This window comes from Gopherus evgoodei, chromosome 12 (genome assembly GCF_007399415.2).
Source record: "Gopherus evgoodei ecotype Sinaloan lineage chromosome 12, rGopEvg1_v1.p, whole genome shotgun sequence".
Lineage (NCBI taxonomy): Eukaryota > Metazoa > Chordata > Testudines > Testudinidae > Gopherus > Gopherus evgoodei.
The window spans coordinates 18,823,111-18,832,270 of NC_044333.1; positions in this window are offsets into that span (position 1 = coordinate 18,823,111).

Below are 9,160 nucleotides of genomic sequence, written 5' to 3' on the forward strand. Positions count from 1 at the left end.
ACGTACAGGCCGCCATGTGGCCCAAAAGAGCGAGGCAAGTGTGTACCAAAGTTAACGGCGCCACTTGCAGCCTCCGCTCCATCAGAGCCTGGAACCGTGGCAGGCAGGCTTTGGCAAGAGTCGAGTCCAAGGTGGCACCAATAAACTCTATCCTCTGAGTGGGGATTAGAGTCGATTTTTCCACATTGATCATTAGACCTAGATGTAGGAAAAGGTTCTTGACAATGCGGACGTGACTGAGGACTCGCCTCTCGGAGGTCCCGTGGATAAGCCAGTCGTCTAGATACAGAAAGATATGTATCCGACTGCGGTGAAGGTGGGCGGCGACTACAGCCATACATTTGGTGAATACCCTTGGGGCTGTAGAGAGGCTGAACGGGAGGACTGTGAACTGAAAATGCTGCCGGTTGACCATGAACCAGAGGAACCTCCTGTGAGGTGGGAAGATGGCTATGTGAAAGTAGGCATCTTGCATGTCGAGGGCGGCATACCAGTCTCCAGGGATGGGATAATGGTCCCCAGGGATACCATACGGAACTTCAACTTTACCATGTATCTGTTGAGTTCCCACAGATCGAGGATTGGTCTGAGACCTCCCTTCGCCTTGGGGATCAGGAAGTAATGGGAATAAAACCCCTTGCCCCGTTCGTGCTCCGGTACCTACTCTATGGCTCCTTTGGCGAGAAGCGCTTGAAGAGGGTGGAAGGGGGGGGTTGAAATAAATTGCAGATGATATCCAATTTCTAACATGCGTAGGACCCAATGATCTGATGTTAGCTGGGACCACGCAGGGAGGAAAAAGGAAAGCCGGTTGGAAAAGGGTGGGGACGGATCCTTTAAAGAAACTGGTACAACGCCCTCGGGCGCACCTTCAAAAGGAAGGTTTTGGCCAGGAGGGAGGCTTGGAGGAGCTTTGGTTCTGGCTCCCTTGGTTGCCTGATTGTCTCAGGCGGCCGTTTCTGCCTCGCCGTCTGGCGAAGTCTTGTCTCTGCCGGGGTTGAGGGTAAGGGCAGTGCTGTTGGGGTCGGAAGGGCCTTTGCTGAGTTACAGGCATGTGCGTCCCTAACGAACACATAATGACCCTGTTGTCTTTTAGGCTCTGCAGCCTAGGGTCAGTTTTGTTCGAGAACAGCCCTTGACCCTCGAATGGAAGGTCCTGAATTGTGTGCTGGAGCTCCGGGGGGGAGGCCGGAGACCTGCAGCCACGAGATACGGCACATAGTCACGCCAGAGGCCAGAGTCCTGGTGGCTGAGTCCGCGGCGTCCAGGGAAGCCTGGAGGGAAGTTCTCGCGACCTTTTTCCCCTCGTCGAGGATCGCCGAGAACTCCTGCCATGCGTCCTGCGGAAGCAGCTCCTTAAATATGTCCACCGCCGCCCAGGTGTTGTAGCTATAGCGGCTAAAGGAGGGCTTGCTGGTTGGACACCCGGAGCTGGAGAGCTCCCGCAGAGTAAACTTTACGCCCAAGCAAGTCCATGCGCCTCGCGTCCTTCGATTTAGGGGCTGGGGCCTGCAGCCCATGGCGCTCCCTCTCTTTAACCGACTGGACGACGAGGGAGCAAGGAGGAGGATGTACATATAGATATTCATAGCCCTTTGAGGACACCATGTACTTGCGCTCTATTCCTCGCACAGCGGGCGGAACAGAGGCCGGAGATTGCCATATTGTAGTGGCATTGGCCTGTATGGTTTTGATAAATGGGAGAGCCACTCTAGTGGGGGCATCGGATGACAATATGTCCACCACTGGATCTTGGACCTCTGGGACCTCCTCAGCTTGTAAGTTCATGTTCTGTGCAACACGCCTGAGGAGGTCCTGGTGGGCCCTGAGGTCAATTGGAGGAGGGCTGGCTGATGAGGTTCCAGCTATCACCTCGTCAGGGGAGGACGAAGATGAGAGACCTGGAACGAGCGGGTCTGAAGAGTGCTCCGCCTGAAGCATCGTGTCCATCTCCCTGGGGAGCTCGGAGTCCTGTGGCTGGGTCACCCTTTCCTCCATAGCAGGAGGGGGAGGGCTGGTAATCGTGGCCTCCGGTGCCCTGTGTTCCGAGACCGTCGAATGCAGTGGACCTGGGGGGGGGGCCTTGGGCTTGATGGTACGCCCAGGGCGTCCAGAATCCCCACTACTGCAGACCATGATCCTGAGGCTGGGGCTTGCTGAACAAGGCAGCAGGCTCATCGGTGTCCGGGGCGTATACACTGTCCACCTGAGAGGACAGGGACGGCTCCCTCCTGGCCATGGAGGAGCCGAGCGAGGCTGGTATGAGTCCCTCGCTCCCGTCGTTGGAGACCTCCTCGGTGCTGGGGATCGGTACCGGGAATTGTATCGGTGCCAAGACCGAGACCGGGACCTGCAACCAGCGCTGTGCCGGGAGGTTGACCTGGATCTCGAACGTCTACAATGGGACCGGCTGTGAGAGTCTCGGTGCCGGGAGCGGTGCCTGGAGCCAGAGCGGTACCAAGAGTACCGACCAGGATGAGAGGTGGATCTGCACCGCGAGTACGACCGGTGCCGCCTGGGTGAGCGGTGCTGGGACTGCGAGCAGCGTCGAGATCGGGACTGACCGCAAGACCTGGAGTGGTGCTGAGACCTGGATCGGGATCGGTGCCGGCTCGTCGACTCCAGCGAAGGAGGCCTCATAGTGGCAGGCTTGCCTCTGGAATGGAAAGCCCGCACCGGCGGTGCCGGGGGTTGAGGCAGGGCCAATTAAGTCATCGCAATAAGATCCCTGGCCGAGGAGAATGTCTCCAGCGTGGTGGGGACCGTCAGCTTGACCACGGGTCTCACCGGGGAGCTCTCCTGGACCAGACTCGACGGCCCTCTCAGGACCGGAGTCGACGGTACCAAAGTTGTCGGTGCTGCGGCAGGGGTAGGTGCCGGGCGATCCGGGCGAGTCTGCACTGAAGGTGCGGAGGAAGTTGAAGGCCTTCGGTCAGGTCCCTGCACTGGAGAAGGCCGGTGCCGAGGTGTCTTGGTGGGGCCGGCGCGGTCCGGTGCCGGAGAAGCGCTGTCAGTGCTCAGTGCCGGGGACGGAAGGTTAAGGGCTGCCTCCATAAGGAGAGTCTTTAACCGAAAGTCCCTCTCCTTTTTAGTCAGTGGCTTAAAAGCCTTGCAAATGCTGCACTTGTCAGAGATATGCGATTCCCCAAGGCACTTTAAGCAAGAGTCATGGGGATCGCTTGTGGGCATCAGCTTTTTACAGGCCGAGCACGGTTTAAACCCTGGTGAACCGGGCATGGGCCTGGGCACCGGGTGCGGGGAAGGGCTAGAGCCCAAACCCCGCTAAACTATGTACAACAACTAACTAACAACTATAAACTATAAAACTAATTATACTATGAACTAAGTCAACTATTCACAACAAGAGATCAGACGAATGGAGAAGCTAGGGAAGTGGAGGACAGCTAAGCCACGCTCCACTGTTCCAACGACCGACACGGGCGGTAAGAAGGAACTGAGGAGCGGACAGGTCGGCAGGGGTATATATCCAGCGCCATGGCGGCGCCACTCCAGGAGGCAACCTGCCGACCCACCGGAGTTGCTAGGGTAAAAATCTTCCGACGAGCCCACATGCCTAATTGGAATGGATATGAGCAATCACTCGAAGAAGAACTGTACATGTTCAATAAAGTAATCCATTTGCATTCACTGCAGCCAAGCCCACCTCTCCTTATCCATAAGGCAAGCTACAAGCCTGATGTTTATTAAGCCAAACATCTGAGTTTCTAACCGAATGATATGAGCGTATGGCAATTGTTAGTGCCTATGGGCTTGCTACAATTGTTCTGTGAAATTCTGAAAGGGTTTTAAATTTTTTTTTGGAGGGGGGGAAGTCTTTATTGCATTCTGAGTAATTTTCTATCAGTTACCAGTCCTTTTTCAATGCAGCATATGGCTTATGGGATAGGTGGTAACTTGTAGATTAGCACTTCACTTAAAAATAGGGTTGACAGAGACCAAAAAAAAAAAATCTTTCCCAGCTGGCAGCTGTTCATTGGCTCACATTAAATGAGCTTGTGGTCTCACACCTGTCTCTGCTGGACAGGCATATGTATTACAAAACCTACTGTCACAAATGGCCCCATTTCTGGTGTCTCAGCAGAAAGGCTAGAGATTTAATTTGCATGGAACCAGATGCTAAACTATGTTTTCACCCCAGAAGAGTTAAGATGCACTGAATTGGATATTTATAGCAGATGTATTGCCACTGCCTGAACTGTACCTGTTCCAAGAACACACAGAGGAAGACAGGCTCTGGACCTGTCATTCCTGAATTCTTCACAAGCCATTGTAAGAAACACTCTCCTGAAATTTACTAAACACCCAGAGGTATTTTTCCTTCCTGCAAAACTTCCTAAACATTTTACAAAACACCATAGCATTCCCACATGCCAGGCCCAGTCCTGAAGTCCTTATCTGGGCAAAAATCTCACTGACTGCCATGGGGATTTTGCCTAGCAGAGCCTGCAGGAACAGGCTCCAAGTGCTAGTGAGCCATCCCAATGGCTGACCCTGTGGGCACTTGCACAAAGAGAAAAGACAGATTAATGAGACAAAACTGAAGGTTACCAACAAAAAATTAGCTGCGACTCACTTGGCTTTGACAAACACTCACTTCCTAAAGGCAAAGAATAAAGTAATTTTTTTTTCAGATTATTTAGCTGAACTTTTTCCACCAGAAAATGTTTCTTCTGTTTCAGTGTGGGCACGGTGATGTTGTTTTTAGCTCTGTCCCACTGAGACTGAACTGACACAGATGGAGAAATCCAAGCAATTATGCATTTAGGGAAGTGAACTTCCACTATATTGCTGCACTGCAGAAGGCCAAAATGACATTTCCTCCCTTCCCATCCACTCACATGTTCTGGAATTAAAATGACTAAATTGCTGCTTTTTACCAAATTCACTTACTTGATTGTTAACTCATCTCTGGAGTCACACTGATTTTCACATAAATTTCAGAACCCAGTCTGCAGGACTAGAGATAGTGGAATAAATTAAGCTGTACAGTATCTTTTAACAAGAAATCTAATTTTGGTAACTGATGTAAAGAATCAGAGTGGCAGACGTGTTAGTCCATATCAGAAAAACAATGAGAAGTCCTTGTGGCACCTTAGAGACTAACAAATTTATTTGGGCATAAGCTTTCATGGGCTAGAACCCACTTTATCCTGAAGCAAATACTCACCAGCAACTACACACCACACAACAAAATCGCCAACCCAGGAACCAAACCCTGCTACAAACCCCGGTGCCAACTCTGTCCACATATCTATTCAAGGGACACCATCATAGGACCTAACCACAACAGCCACAACATCCAGAGCTCGTTCACCTGCACATCTACCAATGTGATATATGCCATCATGTGCCAGCAATGCCCCTTTGCCATGTACATTGGCCAAACCGGACAGTCTCTACGCAAAAGAATAAATGGACACAAATCTGACATCAGGAAACATAACCAAGTAGAACACCCCAATCTCTCTGGTCACTCAATAACAGACCTAAAAGTGGCAATTAGTCAGCAAAAAAACTTCAAAAACAGACTCTAACATGAAGCTGCAGAACTGGAATTAATTTGCAAACTGGATACCATCAGATTAGGCCTGAATAAAGACTGGGAGTGGCTAGGTCATTACAAAACCTAAACTTAATTTCCCCAATACTAATTTCTCCCTACTGTCACTCATATCTTCTTGTCAACTGTCTGTAATGGGCTACTCTCTTACCACTTCAAAAGTTATTTTTCCTCCCTTGGTATCCTGCTGTTAATTAATTCTCATTAGACTGACCTCACATTAGTAAACCAACTCCATCCTTTCATGTATTTTTCACTTCATGCATCTGATGAAGTGGGTTCTAGCCCACAAAAGCTTATTCCCAAATAAATGTGTTAGTCTCCAAGGTGCCACAAGGACTCCTCGTTGTTTTCGATATAAAGAATGAATCTCTAGGTAACAGAATCTAGAGTAAAGCCATTCAGAGTGTAAGAAATCTTACAGATGGCACAAAAACAACTTTGACATGTAATCCAACACAGTATAAAACTAAATGAGATCTGTGGGACTTTGAAATTACAGTTCCATATGGCTGCTGTTACAGGGAATCACCAGAGACTACCATCAACTTTGTCAAACACTATTTATAATAAAAAATTATCTAAAAATGTAGGTTACAATAATCCTTTAGAAAGGCAGACAATCCACGAATGAATCTACCTAAAAATCACTGTAATATGTGATATGCTTTAGCGAATATTATCAACAGGTAATGGGGATTGGAGGGAATCTGATAAAAAGTTGACAGGAGAATACTGCAGACAAAATAAATGTTGCAGACAAACAGCAAAGAAATAAGTTTACCGGGTAAAAGGTGGTAGAATTAGCACACTATGAAGTTTGTACTGTTGGGGCACAATGTATCTGTGGAGCACTGTGGTCATTTATTTTCAGATAAAATGAATCTATATGCATGTAGATTATTGTCTCACAATAAAGAAGTTTTTCATTACAAAATCTATCATGAAAGTGTTAACAGTTACATTTTCATTGTACTGCTGTTGTCTCCTCCTCCTCTGTGCCTCCAACATTTCCCTGATAAGTAAATAGGTAACAAGCTTTAGAACAGCAGCAGCTACTAGAAGATCATGTCTCAATCTCTGCGCTGTCTGTTTTCTTATAAATCTGATGGAGGAAGGAAGTGAGGCAGCAGACCTCTGAATACATTGTAGGGGAAGGGGATTGCAGGCAATCACTTCCCTCCAAAAGACGTAAGTAGGTCAAAGGATCCTAGGTTTGGGAATTGTGGGCTGGGGGAAATCGCTATTTTCATTGAGTTTTAGAGAGTTTGTGTGAACTTGGATCACTAAGGGATCCTCAGGCTGTGTAAAGTTACTGCAAGATAAACCCACCCAATGTATTCTGGGGGTGGGGTTGGGGGAGAATTGAGTCTCTTTCCTCTGAAGCATCAGAGATAGCCACAGCTGGACATGGGAGATTGCACGGGCTGGGCCAGTGCTCTAAATGACACTGTGCATTCTCTCTCATGTGCTCAGCTGACTGGCTCTTGCATAGATACTCAGGATCTGATTGCCATATGTGGGACTGGCAAGGAATTTTTTCCCAGGTCAGACTGGCAGTGATCTTGGGGCTTTTTCCATCTTCCTCTGCAGCACAGAATGTGGGTCACTGGTCAGACTTACCTCGGTATATCTCACTTAATTACCAGCCATTTCAGAGGCTTCAGGCACTACCGCATTTTGGTTCTGCCTGCTCTCTGCTTGTGGCACATAATAGTTTAGTCTCTTGTGGGTGGTGATATTTTAGTTTAATTTTAGTTGTTGGGATGTGGGTTCTGGCCGGCCTTAAACTTTATGACTATATACTGTACTTGGGGGGATGTTTAATAGGAACACTTTACAGTAGGCTACCTTTGATGGAATTAGATAAGTACAATTAGTGAGATTAGATACATCCTTAGTAAACATATAGGGATATTAGCTCACTTTTAATGTTATTTCCCTGGTTTAATTTTTTTCTCCTAAAAAGCAAGACAAAAATAGTATTGAAAGACCAGCATTGAACTCAGCTGATATCAGAATTTAACTGTCAAAAACAGCACATAAAGTAATGCTGCTTCAGCTGTTTTAATGCTATGGTTGGCAGTTTAGAATGATTGCAATCTTGAGACCCAAACTTGACTGATTCAATTGCTCTTATTTGAATTTTAAAATTATTCCTGTCAAAATAATAAGTATCTTTCAAAACATTAAATCAAATGAATCACAGATGGAGATCTCAAGTTAGACTGAATTTCTGCAGATTGTCTATCAAAGAAACCTAATAAAAAAGCCAAAGGAATAGGTCTTAACTGAAGTTCAAAATAATTCCCTATAAGGTCCTACACTAACATACATGCTTAGCAAACCGATGAGTTGATGTTAAAGTTTCTCTTTGGTTTTCCCCTTTTGATTCAGATTCCTGATAATTTTTAAAAAAGGTTTTACACAAAACATACAGGGTGGAATTTTCAAAAAGCATTTGTTCAGCTGCTGCCACTGATATCAATGAGAACAGAGTTAGGTGAACGCTGAGTGCCCTTGAAAAAACTCCAACTCTATGTTGAAAAGTAATTACAAACAAGTTCCAGGTAATATCATTAATACATTTGCATCTCACTCATGTCATTGTCAGTGATGCTCATTGGCTTTTGCAAGCCACTTTCTTCCAAAGTGTTTCAGCCTCATCAATAGGCTGACCCTGCAATTCGATCCATGCGAATGAACCTCAGATCCCCTACACAGAGTCTCTCACTGAAGCATATGATGCTCTATACCTGAACAAGTGTCCACCCATGACGTCCACCCATGTGGATCCAGTTGCAGAATCAGGGTCTTAATAATAAAAAGTTCAAAAGACAGTTAATTAAGCTGTCTGGAGAAATACTTCAATTAGTATATATCGCTCTTAAAAAAAAACCTCCATTTTTATTCTCCAGTACAATTTTTGCAATAAATCAAGTGCCTCACTATAGACTTGTTCCATCATAAGAAATCCTGGATTTAAAAAAAAAAAGATCAATTTCAGACTCCAATCTGCAATAATGTCAGTACTGGTTATATATTACAAGTTCTGTAGACGTAAGCGACTGACAGTCTGTCCTTGGTAATGACTTACGCTTTCAGTTTGCTACTTGTTACAGAAATTTGCCTTGTACGTCTAGGAATTAACTGGTTTAAAAGATTATTTTGATGTCGCTTGCCTGAACATTGTTTTAAAATTAGAGAAGATGACATACTCCTGAACCTTAATGTGTAGAACACAAGGGTCTTTTTTTCCAGTGTTGATTAACTAAGTGAGCTGTTCTGTACTCTGAAGACACCAAGGGACAATGAAAGAGATTAGAAACAATATACAATAGAAAGTAAACCCTTCTAGAAAAATCCTACTGAATTTAATACCTATAGAATTGTATAATAGAGGTATAATTCTCTGTAATTTTATACCCTGACATATATTTTATAAAAAGGATGCCATTTAATGGGTTTTAGAATGATTTCTATAGATTCAAAATTAATTTCTGTAGAATCCCTTTAATTTAATTCTGTAGGATTCTTCCATAAGGGAAATCACAACTCTGTTGGATGATTTATACTAGT